The 19,711-nt window shown below is 38.5% G+C and overlaps 1 long non-coding RNA gene across 2 annotated transcripts in view; it reads left to right on the top strand.

The window, feature by feature from the left end:
* The first annotated feature begins 905 nt into the window (after positions 1-905).
* LOC121140340 overlaps positions 906-19,711 on the top strand; it is a 40,113-nt gene continuing 21,307 nt past the window's right edge. The window contains exon 1 of one of the 2 annotated variants that reach the window (XR_005877125.1): positions 906-1,331. This is a non-coding gene — a long non-coding RNA (uncharacterized LOC121140340). Of the gene's footprint in view, positions 1,332-12,908; positions 13,023-19,711 lie in introns of those variants that run through there. The other variant, XR_005877126.1, reaches the window with a different exon arrangement.

Genomic DNA, 19,711 nt, shown 5'->3' on the forward strand with positions numbered 1-19,711 from the left:
CCACAGTTAGTTAGATGCTGATGCCCGTACAAGGGTCTCTATTTAAAAACAATTGAACAGATAACTAAGTATTTGAGGCTGAAATAGGAAGCAAACTTTTCCCTGTGGTTCAAGGATGGATAACAGCTTCACAAACCCAAATCCCAAATCAATTCACCCTAGAAACCAAATTTTGTTATGGAGTTCAAATGGCTTCATACTGTATTCCCTAACTTAGAGACAAAGGCTGATCCTCCAGTCTAAAAACTTTATATTGCTAAATCTCAGTGTTAGCATCCCCCTTCACCGGTCTTATCCAAAATTTATTCTTAATATTATACTATGGAAATATTTACTCCTCCTTTCTCTCAGTGATTAAGTGTGTGTGTGTGTGTGTGTGTGTGTGTGTGTGTGTGTGTGTATGTGTATACATGCAGTTGGAAAGTTATGAGTTGTAACAGTCCATTTGGCCAACTGTGTAACAGTGAACTAGTTGGTGAAATTATAATCAGAATTATGTGCACTCAACTTTTCATATCCAAGAAATGGTAATTGACAGAAAAAAACAAAAACCCAGAGTCACAGATATTTGAACCTTTATTTTTCTATTAATATAAATTATGTTAAGACTTGCTTATAAAATTTTAATAGAAGTGTAGCATGATTAATTGTGAATAATGAAAGTTTGCGATGCTTCTGAAGCTGCTTGCTGTTATGGATAGGGCTTGTTAACTATTACAATAGGGCAGCTTAAGTAACACTTTGAAGTGAGAGGAACATAGGATAATAGGATATCTTATCTCAAGAGTATGTAGTTCCAGCAACACTTTGAAAGGACATATGATCCAATATAGGCAGCGCCCAAAAGAGATCTCAGCAATGGTGTGCATCTTACTTTTTAGAGTTTGACTAAGGAACCTTCCCCTCCTTATCCTGTACTAAGATCTCCTTCTGCAAGTATTTTATAATTCTTAATCATTTTCTTAGCTCAAGACAATGCAAGAGGGAAAACTTAGGTTCTTTCAGTCACTACCAGTAACCCAGCAGCCTGAGTATTGAGAAGAGGATGGAAGACTCCATCCTGGGCAGTAGGTACCTTATTACTTCAACATGCCATTCACTCACAATTAATTTTCATTTTCTTATGAAAACAGAGTAAAAACGAGATTGTGGAGTAGGAAAGGATGGTCAGAAAGCTGTGGAGATGGCGTAGCTCTGGCAACTTCTTGCTGAAGCAGATCCTCAGCCTTACTCTTATATCTGCCTCAGCGTGGACAATCAGGCTTTTTGAATAGTTCACAAAGCAGGAGAAGTCATTCCAAAGCATGCGGCAAAAGCCAAAGCTGGCATGGGTAAGTAACTCAGCATGATAAAAATGATGGGGTCAACTCCCTGCTGGGAGGTGGGCTAGGAATATGACAAGGTGAGGGAGATGGGTGCGTGACAGTCAGAACTAACTCAACACTTGAATGTGGACATTTCTGGATTCCCTTTGGTTTGACTCTTGTGTCTAGAGAAGAGGGTAAGAAAGAGAAGCAACTCAGAACAGGGTGGGGGAGGTCAGAGAGTAAACTGAAGATTTCCATGGAAATAAGCTGTTTCTCTTATGACTTTAAAAAAGACACTTTTAAGCTGTTGCTTTCAGTTTACTTCAATGCAGTCACTGAAGTGGCTTAGAAAGAAATCTTTGATATGCTAGATCAACCAAAAGTTTTAAAATATCCCTTTGTGTCTCCATTTATAATGCAAATAGTAAGTTGGCATTTTGGGTTCATTTCGCCAGTCTCTGAAGTGGGTTAACATATACAGGATGAGGGTGGGAAGGCAGTCCCAAAGAGAGTATATCTTTGATAGTTCAATAATAACAAAAAAATGTATTTAGGTCTTTTCTACATACTTTTCACCTCCAAAGAATATAAAAAATGGAGGGGAAGATATTGAAGAAGAATAAATTGTGGTTGCTCTCTATGTTCACTGAGTGATGGGAGATATTGTTCTATGAATTACCCACTACTTAACTATTCCTTAATTCTAGCCTTTATGAGCCCATAAAAAAAGACTCTGCTTATGTGTCTAGAAAAGCCCATATCTTTATATGCTGTCAGAACTGAATTTAATATGCTGTTTCAATATACGTTTAAAAACCAACAGAAATGTTGTTACAGAAAGCAAGCTGGGCAATGACCTTAAACCCACGTTTACATTTCACTTTTGTCACACATAAAAACATGTGCTGGTTGAAATAATTTTAAAAAGTGGGTAACTCATGCTTGAGAATGATGGAAAGGGACCGAATTCTGCTTAAAGTAGTATGGCCACTGTAAAGTTTTACATGAGAATCTCCAGTCTTTTCCAGATATACTAAAAAAGCCAAAATTAATTAATGTCAGAAACACAAACGAGGGCTGGCAATGAACACACGACCGTGCTGGGAGGCGGGAGGCTGAGCTGTGCGGACCTGACATTCTCATCTCAGCTCCTCTGTGAGGCTTCCCAAGTGTTTTGGAAGCTTCAGAATGTCTACGAGGCTAATGAAGTGAAAATACACTTCCGACGAAGACCACCTCGCCCTCAATCTTCCCTTCCAGGAAGCAGAGGCTGAAGTGTTAGTAATAACCGTGGGGTAAACAGACTTTTTGCCATCTTCTGTTTCAAGATGAAGCTTTTCAAACGTAAATAATTTATAAGGAAGAGTGGGCCCAGTCAGGTTTGAGAAATAGAGAGAAGCTTGATGGGAAAACTGCGAGGCTTTGTCAGGGGACGGAGTTCGAGGACCCCGCCCGCGTAAACTGTTTACACATATTCCTGCCTTCATTGTTCCTCTCAGGCGATGAGTATCTCTTCCTTCCTTCCTCCCGTGCCCTTGGCCACTGATTTGGCTTCTTTGGCCTTTGCTTCTTTCAAGAATCTTCCCATTTCCCGAACTCCTCGCTGACACGCCCCTGTGTCTTCTCTGGGGGCATTTTGAGGAACCACACTTCTGGGTGGTTTCTATGCCTCAGCCTTGTTCAGGGACCAAGTTCATACATTTCTTCATGATTGTATTTTAGGAGTGACTCCTCCAATGTTCCCGTTTCTTTTTTTTATCTGATTTAAATTCAGTTTTGCAACCCCGACTGGAGACAGTTTACTTTTCCACACTGCCACTCTTTCTGCTGTCTCATTTAACTCAGCTGGTGTATAAAACCACCGAGTACTAAGACTGTTTAGCATATCAAGACCCATTTGCAAAAATGACTATAATACACCAAAGAGGGGGGGATGAACTCAGCACACAGTATACACCCTTTAGTAGATGCTGCTAGGACTCTCGTAGTGATTGGCATTTAGATTTAAATCCGTGTAGATGGTTTGAGTGTGGTGAGTCTGTCATCAAGCCAATGCCTGACCGGAAAATAGGTAGGAAGAAGTTTAAGGAAGGCCAGTGATTTTGCCTCGAAATCTACCAAATATAAGGTATGATTTTTGGGGTTCAGGGCTTAGGGATGGACTCTAGTCTGCTTTTGCAGGTTTCACATTGTTGTTCAGTTTTCTCCCCTTCTTGTTTCCCTCTTCTTTTGAGAACTCTTTCTGACTAGATCATTTCAGCAAGTACCTCAGACTATGTATCTGGGGAGCTCGCCAAGATATATGCCTTTAAAATAATGAACAAGATAATCTTAGAAGTACTTGACCACATCTTTATTATACACTAAATTGTCTGTTTTGAGGTGGGCATCAGTGGAAGAAAGCATTAGAAAAAAAAATAAGATAACTATGACAAAAATTAAAAAGTACAATGTATATTGTAAAGTTTTACAAAAAAAAGAGGAAGCAGTTTTTAAAGGAGTTGCAAATGTTTACAATGCTACTATCCTGGAGAGTTGCAAATGTTTACAATGCTACTATCCTGGAGAAATTTCAGTGAGTGAGACTCTTCTGGTGTCCATAGTACTTATATTGTGATTTTTTTTTACATTATCCAAAATAGTTTTTGTCACATGATGAAAACTAATCTCAGGACAGTTCAGACAAGCCAGGATAATTACAAGCTCCATTTTCCACAAGAAAAGACTGCTTCAGATGTATTAAACGTGAGTAGAGACCTGGCCCAAAGTTGTTCAAATCCAGGTCACTATGCAAAATACAAGGGAAGCTTCGCTACTAATATAAGTGTCACTTGTACCTTTCCTATAGGTAGGTCTCCAAATTCAATCCTGTTAGGATTACCTTAATAATTCATTACAAATCTGGAGTTAATCTGGCTCAAAGTTATTTTTTCTGTTAAATGAACACACTACTCATCCACTGTCATGCAAGGAAATGATTATGAAATTCAGCAGTTGGAATCACAAATCGTCATTGTCCCATAGTTTGTGTGACTAAAGACAAGTGGCTGAGGTGCTTCTATCTCAGAGACTTGCACAGAGTCACAGTAGTGTTACCCACAGGGGCAGTCTCATTTGAAAGCTCAGCAGGAGGAGGGTTCTCGTGTAGCTTACCAAGGTAGTTCAGGGTTCAGCTCCTTGGGTGTTCTTCCCTGGTAGGCTGTCAGGCTCCGTTTCCTCCATGGCTGTTGGCCAGTGATCTCATCTCCCTCAGTTTCTTGTTATGTAGTCCCTTTAAAAGTGTAGCTCACAGTACAGCAGCTGGCATTCCCTTAGGGTAAGCAAGTGAGAGAAAGCAAGAAAGGGTGAGCAACATGGAAGCCAGAACATTTTTTGTAACTGAATCTTGGAAATGACACCCCATCAATTTTTGCCGTTGTTTTCTCAGTTAGAAATGAGTCAGTAGGCCTGGCCCATGCCCACATTCAGAGGGAGTGGATTATCCATGGACAGTATGGCAGGAGCCTTTTTAGAGGCTGCCTACCACCATGTGTCACTTGGCGTCCTCATCTATGAGGACCAGCCACTTGATCCAACCACTGTTTTCTCTTTAAGGAAGCACTGGATATTTTCAATATGTTAATTTCATGGGTTTAGGCATATGTGCTGTAGTTTAATGCTCTTCTTTCTCACGTGTTCTTCCTCCCACCCACTCTCCAATTTCTCTTCTCCTTTTGCCAGTCTTTTCTTGCTTCCTCTACCTTCTTGCTCCAAGTTTTACTCACTTCTCATTCAGGCTCCCTGTTATGCCCTCTCCATCTTTTTTTCATGTCTTCATGGTCACTGTCTTTAGAAAATCTCAGTTCTATATATCTGCTCCTACTACCCTGGCCCTTGCTGTTCCCCATCTGCTCATAGGGACCATGGCCAACCAGCAATTTTAGATTCTGCCTTTTAAGTTTCTAAAGAAAGTGATTCAATTCAAGTATTGGGTGTAGTGTTTTTTTTATCAAGTTCTTTTGGGAAGATGATGCCATAATGATGTGAGAGATTTTTTTTTAAAGTTGCACATTGAGAAATCTCAACTTAGAGGGTCCATGGAAAATGGAAGATTTTCCCTGCTATTTTTCCAAGCATAATGTCAGATAGAAATTTTAACTACTGTCTTTTCTTGTGTATTTTGCTAATTATTTAAAAGCATATAAAACAAAGACACATCCTAGTGTGATTATGGTAATAACACAATTGATGGTAACATTGGTGTGTCCTGAGATGGCAGTTAAAATACTATTGATGATGATATAGGTGACAAAACACTCTTACATCACTTGATTAATACTATTCAGCCCTTGATACAAACTTGACCTCCATCTCCAGTGTGTAGTCTCACTTGAATAGATATATGCAGACTAAAGCAGATGTAAGCAGTTTGGATTGGTTGTCTATTTCAGCCACTGAAGATATGAAAGAAAAAATGTTTCACTTAAAGTTGTTATGACATTTAAGAGAAAACTTTTTTAGCAGTATTGTTTTTTTCTCTTTTTCAGCCATAGAAGAAGCTGTCAAAGAAAGGAAATTCACTTTATCCAGCAGTTAAAGAGCTTATTTCACATGTAGGGTTGATGAGTAGTAATTCCTGACAACTGATAGTTATTCTGTAGCCTGAACTTATTTATCCCCTCTCTCTCCCTGCTTGCATTTTGGGGGCAAATGTCTGATTAGAATATTCAACTTGACGTGTCTACAAAAGCAGCCCACACCTATCTACTGATTTCATTGCAGGACTTACTGCTAGCAGACATCAAACAAATAGCAGTTGGGCCACTTGAAGAATAGTTGTTTAGTGAGTTAGAATGAATGAAGTCTTTAATGAGTGCTGGCATCAAATTCTGGCCTCATTTGTTCCTTGCCATGCCCTGTTCTGCATCTGGGATGCCCCAGGCACTCTTTTTGAGGACACTTGACCTACCAGTCATATTTCAGTAACTACAGATTGGGTTTTTGCTGATTGAGTTTAGACTCTGAGGAGTTCGAGTTGCTGGATTACATATAGGCTAATGACCCATCCAATGCTAAAGGCAAAAGCTTAAAGTGCACTAGTAAATTAAGCCATGGCATTTTCAGAAAGGAAGAATTTATTATGTCGTTGAACTTGATTCAATAAGCTTTGCTTCTTTAGATATACTGCACTACGGGAATAGTAAGAAATGAATTTTTAACAAGTGTTGCCATTTTTCTTCCACTTTCTCAGGTGAAGACTACTCACACAAAATTAAGAGATAGAGTATTTCCTTGGTATTAAAAGAAAGCCATTAAAATGATAAATAGTGAAAACTGGGTATGACTACCCAGTCAGGCATTCACTTTGAAGTTCTGAGAGTATGTGCTTCAGATAGTAAACACAGGAAAACTAGGCTTGCCTAATTTGATAGTACCCTGGGTGAAGTTTTCAGAGCTTGGAATAAAATTTCAGAGGCTCAATGATACAAAGATGTCAGAGGTAATCATTGTTGATGCTTATAGTTTAATGTGAAATGTAGAATGTGAACAGAATCACAATCACTGTGGAAGCTTTCTGTGATCACTGTGATCTGAAGAATACGCTCTAGAGATGACTGTAAAGCATGAAAAGGTTGAAGTATGATATAACTCATGGTTACTTGATAGAACAGATAAAATTTTTGTAAATCAGTTGGGCATAGATGATTTACTATACATCTATAATCAAAGCACTATAAAGGTGGGAGCAGGAAGAAGGAGAGTTGGAGCCCAGTCTCAAAAAGAAAACAACCAACAAACAAATGCTTTTGAACAGTATTTTATGTAGATCTGAAGAAATGATTGAGTGTACCATTTGTAATTTTTTCGAAGTCATTTAACAATCTTCTCAGGTTTCATAAATGCACTGTCAAAGCAAAGAGTTAATAAAACTAGCTGTTTATCGTAACTACAAAAGTCAATTCCAACAACAGAAAAACTTTTAGTATTTGTATTATAAGTAATGAACTATAATTTTCTGTTATTATTATGCAGTGGTATTTAAAGAAGTGTTATAATAGTCAAAGGATGGATTCAGATGATTATTTTAAATGACTTTAACATATGACTTAGGTCAAATAAGAGAAACTTTGGGACAGGTCTGTGTCCAAGGGACTAAGCCTTCTAATTTAGTTAGAATTATTTCCCATCACAGGATATACAACATTCCATTCTCAACATGAACACAGACACAATAAGCAAAGGCTACTTATTTCATGGATTCTTGAAAGGGGATAGCTTATTAAAATTTCAGAAGTCCGGTTTTCAAGCAGATATGATTTGAAAAATGCTCTCTTTCCCTTTATTAGATTCAAAATTCATTTTTATTTTACTTTGAAATTATTAAATCTTAGACCATTACCAAGAATAACAGATGAAACACTCCTGTCTGTTTTTTATGACATATGTAGAAATGTAAAGAACATATATAAATTAACTTTTCTTTGTAATCTCTCCAAATTTGAGGTAAGACAACATGGTGAGGACAGAGAAGATTAAAGTGGGAAATTTATCTGGCCTCTGTAGAGTGGAACATTTCACAAAAGAGCTCCTCCCACTCATTCCAGAAGGAACATCTTGTCTGATTTTTTTCTTCAGTTGCTTCTTTATCAAAAATAGAAGGTTATAAAGATAGTATGCCACAGGCCAAGGTCATCACCGCTTCTAAAGCACATGTCTACTTGGGAGTGTCAGAAAGGCTAGTTATTTCTAGTCATAAACATCACTGTAAGCATCCTTATGTATTAGACAATGTGGGCTTGTCTTAACACATACCCCTGTGAACTTATTGTGGGGGAAATTGAGTGAAAGCATATTACCTCCTTAAAACAACTCAAGAAATATAGAACATCCCTCCTTCTTCTCCCACTCCCTTCTTTCCTTTCCTTTTTTTTCTCCCCTTTTCTTAGTTTGGTGTTTTCAAAACTTTAGTGGCCATAAGACTAATCTGGTGCTTTTGTTAAATTGTAGATACCAAGTGGCCCTGGGTGGGTCTTGCTAATTTACAGACTGTTGTGACTAGCAAGGATTTAGGTCATGAGTTACTTGATCATTTATTTAAGAACAAGTTCTCAATGTTTTAATATTGACTGGGTCTCTACATCCATCATTGGTGCTCTACAGTCTTATGTGAGAACATTTACTTGTTATTATTTTATATATTTCTTATCCATAAACTTACATTCTGAAGTTTAGCATAGAAATAACTGTGAAGTGTAACGGGTCATCTAAAGTCCATGCCTTAACACCAGAGACCTTCTAGGTAATTTTTTCCTTTATATTGGTAACTGATATGTCAAATTGACAGAATCTAGTATCACTTAGGGAGGCAAGCCTCCTGGCACAGCTGTGAAGGATTTTCTAGGTTAGGTTAGTCTCTTGGTATTCCTGTGAAGGATTTTCTAGGTTATGTTAGCCTCTGGGTAAGCCTGTGAAGGATTTTCCATGTTAGGTTTTCTTACCTTTGCAGTATCACCTAGAATATTTGCAACACATTTTAAAAATATTTTTGTGAACATTATTTTTAAGAGTTGTTGCTGTTTTTGAAATATACCTTTTCCTTACTTTTGTTGAATGAATTGACTATGAATGTAATTCTGATTAGAAAATTTTCAGTCTAAAACAAGGATTGGCCAGCCAAGACTTCATAGTGAGTTCCAGTCATGACAGTGGTATGTAGTGAGAACTTGTCTCCAAAAGAAAGAAAGAGAGAGAGAGAGAAAGAGAGAAAATAACAAAATAAGTAAAACAAAAGGAACAAAATAATAAAACTCCAATAAAACAAAACAAAACAAAAAAACACCTAAAACTTTGAAATTTTAGTTTCATGGGTATCTTAATTTTTTTTTATGAAATTCAAACCTTGCTGAAATACAAATCTGAATTTTGTCTCCAGAAATAGGGAAAAATGGACTTAGGAAGAAATTTTAACCCCACATCATAGTTTCCCATCTTCATGGGTTTGTAAAGCTGACAGGATCTGGGAGTTAATATTTATTCTGCCCCCTTGATACCCACAGGTGGAAAGTACCACACAGAAAGCAAGCACTCGAAACTGGACAAAATTCTAATCCTTACAATCTGCTAACAGGGGTTGCCCTGGGGCTTGCTGGGAAGGAGGCTCCTTGCCAGGGACCACAGAGCAGTGCTTTATACTATGACAAGTCATCGCTGAAATCAGCTCTTACCTGTGGTCTCTGGGACCAGGTTTTAATATTTTAACAGCCAAGTTGAAAACATACAAGCTGTGTATTTGTTGAATTCCTCTGTTTGAGCATATACCACCTGCTGTTGGTTACCTAAAGTTTACATGGGTGCCTGATGCTAGTGGGTACCTCTCTGTGATGTGGGTTTCTAAGGTGGGCCATATATATCTTGCCTTAATTGCTAAGCTCAAGTGAAGAAGGGCATCTCAAAGGAGCCTTTACCAGCCAGAGCTATGCAGAACAATGTATATTCTTTCTATTTTTGCTGCAAGACAATCTACAACATAGGAAGCTGTTCAGAAGGCAAAATCAAATAGAAGAAATCTTGCTTCTGTAGCAATTGCATTATGTTCATATTTTAGCTTGGATCATATATGTTCTATAATGTGATACTCACACATTATAAGAAATATCTAATCAAATATGAAGCCAGCAAATTTCACAGGTCTTTTAGAAAAGTAAGATGCAATTACTGATGATTTAAATAAAAAATAAACTAAGGACATATTCTGTCTCTGTCTTTGTTTCATCCACATACAATCAGACACATTCATGAACCCACTGGTTCTTGCCTCAAACTTCAGTTAGAATGAATTTTAAAGCTGTCATGGGAAATGAAGACTTTTAAAGAAGACTTAGACTAGGAAAACAACTTAATAATGCTCCAATAGCATGCTTTAAAGACTCATTGGATACATAAGCCCTGGTTCCAACCACATCTTTGTTTTGGGCTATGTCAGACTCATCCAACTCAATCTCAAGTATTGTTTTCTTCAGTTTCTTTTTTTATATACACATGAACAAATCATAAAAAAATGATTAGCTGAAGCCTTCAAGAAATCAGCAGAAGTAACTATTGTAGTGTGAGAGTGGATTTTGTAAATGTAACAACTTCTCCCCAGTCCTCCCTAACACATCTCTGATTTTTTTGTCCCTGCCGTGCTGGTATTATTCACATAAACACACCATTTTAAAGTTGCTGTTTCTTTTAATTTAGCCTCACTATCATGCTATGGCCAAAACTGGTGAAGATTTTATTGTTTTTTCCCCTTCCTGAAGAATTGTCTTTACTTTCTCCCCTTCTTCTCTCCTTCCTTCTCTCCCCACTTCTTTCTTCCATCTTCCTCCATTTCTTCCTTCTCCAGCTATATATGACTGTGAAGCTGTTGGTCTTTCAGGCTTATTATTTTGGTCTCTGAATGTTTCTAAATTTGTGATGCTAGCTGTTGAAGAAGTCTGGAACTGTGCAGGTGGCCGTTATTAACTGACGTGTCATGGTTCACGGTGAACAAGCAAGGTCAACAGACTTGTTTTTCAACATGGCTGGTTTTAATTTGAAAGGAAACTTGTTACCTATTTGATAATGCTTCACTGAAGTTCACCTATTCCAGGTAGATTAATAGCTTGTTCAAAGATGAGGAGCCCAGGGGACCTGAATGTGCTGTGAGATCAAGGTTCAAACTTCAGAAAGTAGAAACCTCTTGTTTTTCTTCTACCTATTTGCCAGGGCATGCTGTGGTGAACTTTAGACCTGGAAACACTTGAACAATCACAGGTTTGTGACTTATAGTCATTTTAGGAGCCGTGTTATGTAACTTAAGGAAGAAATGTGCTGTCTTAGAATTTTAAAGATTGGAAGATTTTTCAGTTTTGTGACCATAATGTCAGTTGGGATGTAAAAAGAAAAAAATCATATATCATACATCTATATGTGTGTATTTCTGATTGTTCACTAGAGCGAATAAATCTCTTTAAAATCTCATTTCAGACAAATCCAAATACTCAAGGTCTGTGTGGGTTAAACTGAATTGATAGGAGTTTGTTCATACATAGACCAACTCATGATGCTGACAGATCAGTAACCCCTTCAAAGAATGTAAACATACACATAATGAAGTCCAAGATATGTAACAAATTTCTGGGTGTCAAATTTTCTTCTTAGAACGTGGGCTTTGCCACTTTTGTTTCCTTTAAGTCATTAACCATAAAGATCAGTAGCACAGACCTGTGTTATCTGGCTTTTCTCTATGTGGAGAAGGAAAAACAGCTCCCTTTCCACATAGTCCTCAGGAATCTCAATGTTGTTATAGTTTCTATTCACATCTTTCTCCTGAGACATTTAAATTCAATGCTACTATTTGAAGATTAAACCACAAAGGAAATATTAATGATGGCTTTGTACTGAAAGCTGCCTGCCAATCCCTTAAATTGATAGGTTTTTAAGAAAACTGTACGTTTCAAATAAGAATCTGACATTTGGGTCCACTAACCTGTCTGAGAAGTAGTTTACCTTCCTAGATCGGCTATCTAGGAGCTTGTAAACAAATTCATGATTTTGTCATGCTGATTATAGTGTTGGCAAACACAATGACTGATCATGTTATAAATGTTTATCAACACCCGCACTCACCCACCTGCTAAGAGGTGGATGCCTTAATGAAATTGTTTGAATATCAAGGCTGGTTGCTAAGATACAATGTTCTTGTTACTAGGGCTGTATTGCTTGCAGATTTCTGTTATCAAGTAATGATTAGGGATGTGCTAACCTCAAGGTGCTCAGTGCAGTGAAAGGTTTACTGAGCTACAAATTAGTAAACTGCTTGAGCAGGCACTGGCAGAGGAAATGTGTGCCTTATCCATACACTCCTGGCATTTGAAAAGAAGACAAGAAGGGCAAAGAGTGTGCCTATAAATGATGAGGCCTTGAAAGTGTTCCATGGAAGGGTTTTTCCCACTCTGTGTTTAGCCAGCTCAGGAGTTGGTTGACATCCATTGCAAATAAGTCCTTCCTTTCTTACAAAAAATTCTTTCCTTAAGTACCCATTGACGGGATGGTATAGGGCTATTAACATTACATGTCCCATACTTCTTTGTGAGCAATAAAAATAAATTGCAGTTCTACAGAATGAAATGCCACTGAATATAAGCACACTTTTAGGGTGATGCCAGGTCTGTTTACCAAAGAAATGTCCTACTTAGTATGATGAATTCTGTAAATAGGGATGGCTTTTTTTTTCAATAATGAGGTGAAATTCTCCATAATAGTTAATGTTACATTACATATCAGTATGTAAGTGGCAAAATGGTTTTCTTGCTTTCATTTGACCAATGGAGGTGTCCAAAGCCAAGTTGTGCACATTGGCTGGATGGTTCATCCTACTGAAGTAGCGTCTGCGTTAAACAGCAGGATGTTAACTAGAGTACTTCCACAGTAAGAGTGTTGACAAGCTTTTAGGACCCTTCTTGCCATTGTCTAGCACTCTCCTCATTGCTAGCAATTTCTCAAGCCTGGGGAACTGTGCTTCTTGTGTCATGTACAGTCTTTACCCATTACTTTTAAAGAACTTTCCACTATTATCCTTACAGATCTGGAGAATGTTAAATCGGTTCCCGAAAGTTCCTCTAATAAAAATGAAAACTGTTGGTATGTTTCAATAATGGAAGCATTGGAATAAGAGGTTTGCTGATGCCTGGCCCTGGATCTGAGTCCCAGGTGAGCAGGCTCTGGCTTCTTTGCTCACAATGGCACACCCATCCTCTGGCATATCCTGCATAGGGAGGAGCTCATGAGCGAATGAGTGAGACTTCCAACTAGGAGGATTAGCAGATCCTTGGGGAAGGGGGCAATCAGTTCAGCTTCTTCCCTTCTATAGGAAAGGAAACTGTGACACTGCTTTCCATGAAACAGATTTTATAATATACATTTGGAGCTACAAATGAGGGAACCAAAATTAAAATGGAATAAGTGATAAACTTCATAGTATTATCCCAACAGGAGACACGAAGCTGCTCCTGGAATCCAGGTCCTTTGGAAGCCTGGCCTTGTCCCCAGGAACCTCAACTGTGGCAGAAGGAAGACAGGCTTACAGATGGGGAAGTGTGTGAGAATACTTTAAATCCAGCAAACACGTATCTACTTTGTGTTAGATGTATGACTAGTCACATGAATAAGATGCTACATACAAGGAGCAAATGTGAGTTCCAGGGGAAACCATCTGAACACTGTCAGAAAACCCACAAAGTGTGGGTGAGGTTGTAAGGCCATTTGAAAGGACAACTGTTTGGAAGCTGTGGTCTTTCCAATAAGATTCTGTTGTGGATTTGGGATCTAGATTATGTACATACTGGCTACACAAGTTTGCCTTAACCTGTACAAGCTTCTCTTGTTTTTGTTATAATTTTCTTATGGATTACATTAGGTCAGGCAGTCAGTGTGCCTAGCACACCCAAAATGCTTCTATAAATCTCTAAGACACACTCATGGATTATACTTTGAGAAATTGAACTCTATTTTATTTTGTTTTATTATTATTTTTATCCATGAAATGTTTCTGAAGCTTAGATTTTGCGTCTTTAATGATATATATGCTTGCTTTTAATGTTCCAATTAATTATGCTAAATAAAATAGGTCTCTATCGATGAACTAAAAGCAGACATTGTTCTCATTGACAGACAGCTAGGATCAGAGAGCTTTACACACCATCACCTGGGTGACTCTACTGTGCATGGGCTCACTGTGTTGTAGTGGGAGTGACCAGAGGTAGGGACAACTGTAGAAGAGATTTCTTCCTTCTCCCATATTCTCAAATCGGAAGGTCAAAAGTGGTGTCAAAAATCAAGGTAGTTGAAACAGGGGTGGTGGTGGCTCATGCCTTTAATCCCACCACTCCGGGGGCAGAGGCAGGAGGATCTCTGTGAGTTCGAGACCAGCCTTGTCTACAAAGCTAGTTCCAGGGCTATACAGAGAAACCCTGTCTCAAACAAACAAACAATCATCAGGTAGTTGAAGTTACAACATTAACTAGCATCCTATTCTGCGGAGAAAAAGAGTAATGAGGCAATGAAAAACCCAGAAAAACACACGCTATTCTCAGGACTACAGTGCTGGTTTGGGCAGCCGTGGGCCCTGACTTTTCTTAGATATGAACTGTTGATGGTGTCAGCAACACATCTCTCTATTTTCTCCTTTTTCTTGCTTCTCCGTGGCTCAGGTTGCTTTCCTGAGCCCTTAATGCTGCTTGCAGGGTATTTTATTTTCAAATTAAAAATTGAAATATTCAGCCTACTGGCTCTGAAGCCAACTTTATCTAAGCCCCCAAATTGTCTGTGTTGTCCAATTTTAAGGACATATTTTAAGATGCTTTTTATTTACTAGAGAAAAAATTACAAGACTGACTATTAAAAAAAACAAACGACAAGGTTTGTGCCACTTAGAGAATGTGTCCTATGTACTATCGTCCATATTTAGAGATGCCCCTAAATATAGATGTACTCATCTACCTACATATAATTCAGACCATGTCAAACACAAACCCCTCTCAGTGTGGGGTAGTGTGGGCATTTGTTATCTACAGCAGCTGTTGCCTTTTTGAGGGGAAAATCCCACTCCTGTTTAAATTTATGTTGCATTGAGCAAGTTGTGTTGCTGATGATTAAATGTGGCTCAGCCGTGTCACGTGGCATGCCCTGCAATAACCTGACTTAATGCAGTCCACATGTTGTCTGAATGACACACGTTAAAACATTCCACTTCTCCACGGAACTCTGTGAGCAGGTGATTTCTCTAAATGGCCAGCACTCACATACTTGTGTTTTAAACCTCTGCTTGCTTTGCTAAAAATACCTTCAAAAGCCCACCAAAAACACTTCCTTTGGTTATTTTTGCAAACTGTTGGGTGACTGACAAAGAGCAGGGAGGGATGTACAAGAGAACATTTTGAATTATTCACATAATTTGTTACGGTGGTGCTTCCTTTTAAAAAAACCTACTTGGTGTGAAGTCACAAAGAGAACTTCACTCAATATAAGCAGAATCCCAAGGAGATGGCCCAACCACATGGTTATTAGCACTTTAAACTTGAAGAATAATATGAAGTCACCTCGTCCAGTGAACAGCTCTTACTGGAATGCACACTGCTTTCTGCCAGCAACCATATCCCTCTTCTGTGATCAGTGGTCTTGAAATCACCTTGACAAGTTCAGCTATCAAGGATCAAATTTATACTGGGACACTGGTTCCTTGAATAACCAAAGGAACACATTGCCAACACAACCTGAAGCCAATTTCTCCTTTGCTGATAAGTGAACTGGCCTAGTGGGAATTGAACACACAGTCTTAGCTTCTTATACATCTTGCTTACAGGAGGTGGAGTGGTGAGTCAGGTGAATGGCTGGGAAAAGAGAGCCATGGAGCCCAGGTGGCTATCACAGTTGTAGAAGTCGGGCATGATGAGGACTTACCTGGTTTCTCCCATACTAGCTTAGAGACTCACCATCTCATTGAACTTCCCCGAGTTTTGTCCTTTCCTGTAAAATGATATAATGACATCAGAGAAAACAACTCTGCAAGGCACCCTCTAGTACACTTGATGTGTAGGAGTCATTTAAACAAGTCAGTTACCATTAACTTTGTTAAAAGAAATGGAAAATGAATAGCTCTTCCTCATGCAAACAGAGATAGCTAATACATTTACACAGTACCTCAGATTTTTTCTTGCATCCTCATTCCTTTCAATATTTGGGGGTCCCTGTGTACCAATATCAACTCTAGGCACTTAGTTATTGAGAATACTTGTAGGAGAAGACCAATTGTCACAGCAAAGACAAGAAATGCAAACAAACCTTTTTACACAAGACATGAACTTTCATTGTATAATGTCAATAACTTAGGCCCAATGTAATTAAGATCCCCAACACGTTTGACTAGTTTCCCAGTCTTTCCTGAAACCATGACTTTAAAGGTTTTTCTCAACCATTACTTCCTTTCACATATAGGATAGATTTTCTGTTCTTTCCATAGTTTTTCCCTTTTACCTCTAGCTTTTTCAGACTTTAAACAAAGCTAAATATGAGGAATTTCTGACTTTTTGCCCATCTTTAAATTTTTTAAATATTTAAATTTTTCTCTAAGTATCTTTTAAATCTTTAGTGTCTTCTAGAAAATATTTAATGTACTTCATCTCATATGACAAAACTGAAACTAAGTAGCTAATTTGATTGCTGAATCAAAGTAGATTTTGTAAGTTTTTATTCATGTTAATGAATAAGTAAAACCTGAATTAAAGGAAAGATGTATAAGAGACAAAATAGTTTGTAAATAATGCTTTATCCCATTGAAACTTTCACCATCCTTCTTACAGCATTTGTGTTTGCTATTTTTATTTCAAGAACATCTTGAATGATGTAACCATATATATTTTTCCTCAATATATGTTTTTATTTAAATTAGAAACATGCATGCTTCACATGTCAATCCCAGCTCCCTCTCCCACCCCTCCTCCCTTGTCCCTCCACCCACCCCCGTAACCCCCCCACCCATTCCCCATATCATTCCTCAGGGAAGGTGAGGCCCTCCTTGGGGGGGATCTTCAGAGTCTATCATTTCATCCAGGACAGGACCTAGGCCCTTCCCCATGTGATCAGGCTGAGAGAGCATCCCTCCATGTGGAATGGGCTCCCAGAGTTCATTCATATGCTGCTAAACGCTGATCTACTACTCAAGGCCCCAGAGATTTCTGAGGCCTCCTCACTGACACTACATTCATGGAGTCTGGATCAATCTCCTGTTGGCCTCTCAGCGATCAGTCTGGGGTTCAAGAGCTCCCCCTTGTTCAGTCAGCTGTCTTTGTGGGTTTCACCAGCACGGTCTTGACCTCTTTGCTCATCCCTCCTCCATCTCTGTCACTGAGACAGAGTTCAGCTCAGTGTTTAGCTGTGAGTATCTGTCTCTGCTTCCATCAGTCAATGGATGAAGGTTCTAGGGTGACATATAAGATAGTCATCAACCTTATCAACAGGGAGGGGCTATTAATATAGTCTCTCTGCTATTTCTTAGTTTGCCAGTTGCCAGATCTATCTTTGTAGATCTCTGGAAATCTCACTAGTGTCAGCTCTCTCTTCAAACCTATAGTGACTCCATCTATTATGGTATCATCATCCTGCTCTCCTCTATTCTTACCTGGACTCAACCTTCCTGCTCCCCTATGCCTTTTTCTCCCCTCCTCTTCTCTTCTCCTCTTTTTCCTGGATCCGCCTCCCCTCTCCTATTGTTCTCAATTTGTTCAGGAGATCTTGCCTCATTCCACTTCTCTGGGGTATCATGCATATCTCTTGGGAACCTCCCTGTTTCCCAGACTCACTGGCACTGGGATTGTAGGCTGACACTCCCCTGCTCCATGTTTAAAATCCATATGTAAGTGAGTACATACCATGTTTGTCTTTTTGTGACTGGGTTACCTCACTCAGGATGGTTTCTTCTAGTGCTGTTCATTTGCCTGCAAATTTCAAGATTCCATTGTTTTTTTCGCTGAGTAGTACTCCATTGTGTAAATATACCACATTTTCTCTATTCACTCTTCAGTTGTGGGGCATCTAGGTTGCTTCCAGGATCTAGCTATTACATATAATGCTGCTATAAACATAGTGGAAAGAACATCCTTGCTGTGTGAATGGGCATCTTTGGTTATATGCCTAAGAGTGGAATTGCTGGGTCTTGTGGTAGACTGAGTCCCATTTTCCTGAGAAATCTCCATACTGATTTCCAAAGTGGCTGTACAAGTTTGCACTCCAACCAGTAATGGATGAGTGTTCCCCTTTCTCCACATCCTCTCCAGCATAAACTGACATTGGTGTTTTTGATTTTAGTCATTCTGACAGGAGTAAGTTGGTATCTCAGAGTTGTTTTGATTTGCATTTCCCTGATGGCTAAGGATGTTGAACACTTTCTTTAAGTGTCTCTCAGCTATTTTAGACTCCTCTATTGAGAATTGTCTATTTAGTTCACTCCCCCACTTTTTAATTGGATCCTTTGGTGTTTTGGAGACTTGCTTCTTGAGTTCTTTGTAAATTTTGAGATCAGTCCTCTGTCAGATGTGGGGTTAGTGAATATCTTTTCCCAATCTGTGGGCTGCCTTTTTGTCTTGTTGACTGTGTCCTTTGCCTTACAGAATCTTCTCAGTTTCAGGATGTCCCATTTATTAATTGTGGATTTCAGTGTTTGTGACACTGGTGTTATATTCAGGAAGCTGTCTCCTGTATGAATTCTTTCAAGGGTACCCCCCACTTTCTCTTCTATCAGGTTCAGTGTGATTGGATTTATGTTGAGGTCTTTGATCCATTTGGACTTAAGTTTTGTGCATGAAGATAGACATGGATCTATCTGCATTCTTCTACAAGCCAATATCCAGTTATGCCAGCACCATTTGTGGAAGATGCTTTCTTTTTTCCATTGTATAATTTTAGCTTCTTTGTCAAAAATCAAGTGTTCATTAGTTTGTGGATTAATCTCAGGGTGTTCAATTCAATTCCATTGGTCTACCTGTCTATTTTTGGATGCAACCTTATATTAATATATGTATTTATTAAATTAATAACATACTATATAATGTTGCATAATATCAATATTAATATAAACATATAAGTACTTATATAACATTAATTGATAGTATTAAGATTGCATAATGACAACACAATATTAATAACAAGCGATACTTCATTAATAGATTTGAATCTTTCTCATCTCTGATTTTTGTGAACAACTTAAACAGAAACCAAGTAAAAATTAAAATGTAACGGAAGGTGAGAGCAGTAGGAGAGATGGGGTGATATTCACCCAAGTTTTACATGTGGACGCATTCTGTCACTAGAGCATTATGACAGGTGGCCGTCTGAGTTTCAGAGTAGAGAACAGTGTGATTTTTGCTAACACATCACGTTTACAGAAACGCATACGTTAAGTATATGTGGAGTGGCTGTTGGTTTTGCTTCAGGAAACTAGCTTGAATTTGAAAAGGGCTTTCTGTTAGTGTCTATAGTTTTCATACTCAATCTGCTGAACTTTATCAGTGAAAAGGAAACCAGAGAGGGAGAAAAATATGAGTAGACCTGGTTTCATAGAATATAATTTCTCTTTCTAGAATCACAGTTTAAAGCAAATAAGGGCAAGAATTATGTTTACATAACATCTAGTTGGCGCCTGTCCCTTCATAGCTGCAGAAGGTGGGATGCACTCTTATTATAGCCCTTGTCCCACTTGGCACAACTAATTGATGGCGTAAAATGCCAACCAAGTCTCTTGATTGCTAGTTCAACCCAATTTTTCGCACATGCTATAGCTTCCTAATTTATTACGAAGTGGTCAAATGATAACATTTGCAGCAGCCATGAGGCATTTTTGTGACTTA

Source organism: Mesocricetus auratus, unplaced genomic scaffold, assembly GCF_017639785.1.
Source record: "Mesocricetus auratus isolate SY011 unplaced genomic scaffold, BCM_Maur_2.0 Super-Scaffold_100004, whole genome shotgun sequence".
Taxonomy (NCBI): domain Eukaryota; kingdom Metazoa; phylum Chordata; class Mammalia; order Rodentia; family Cricetidae; genus Mesocricetus; species Mesocricetus auratus.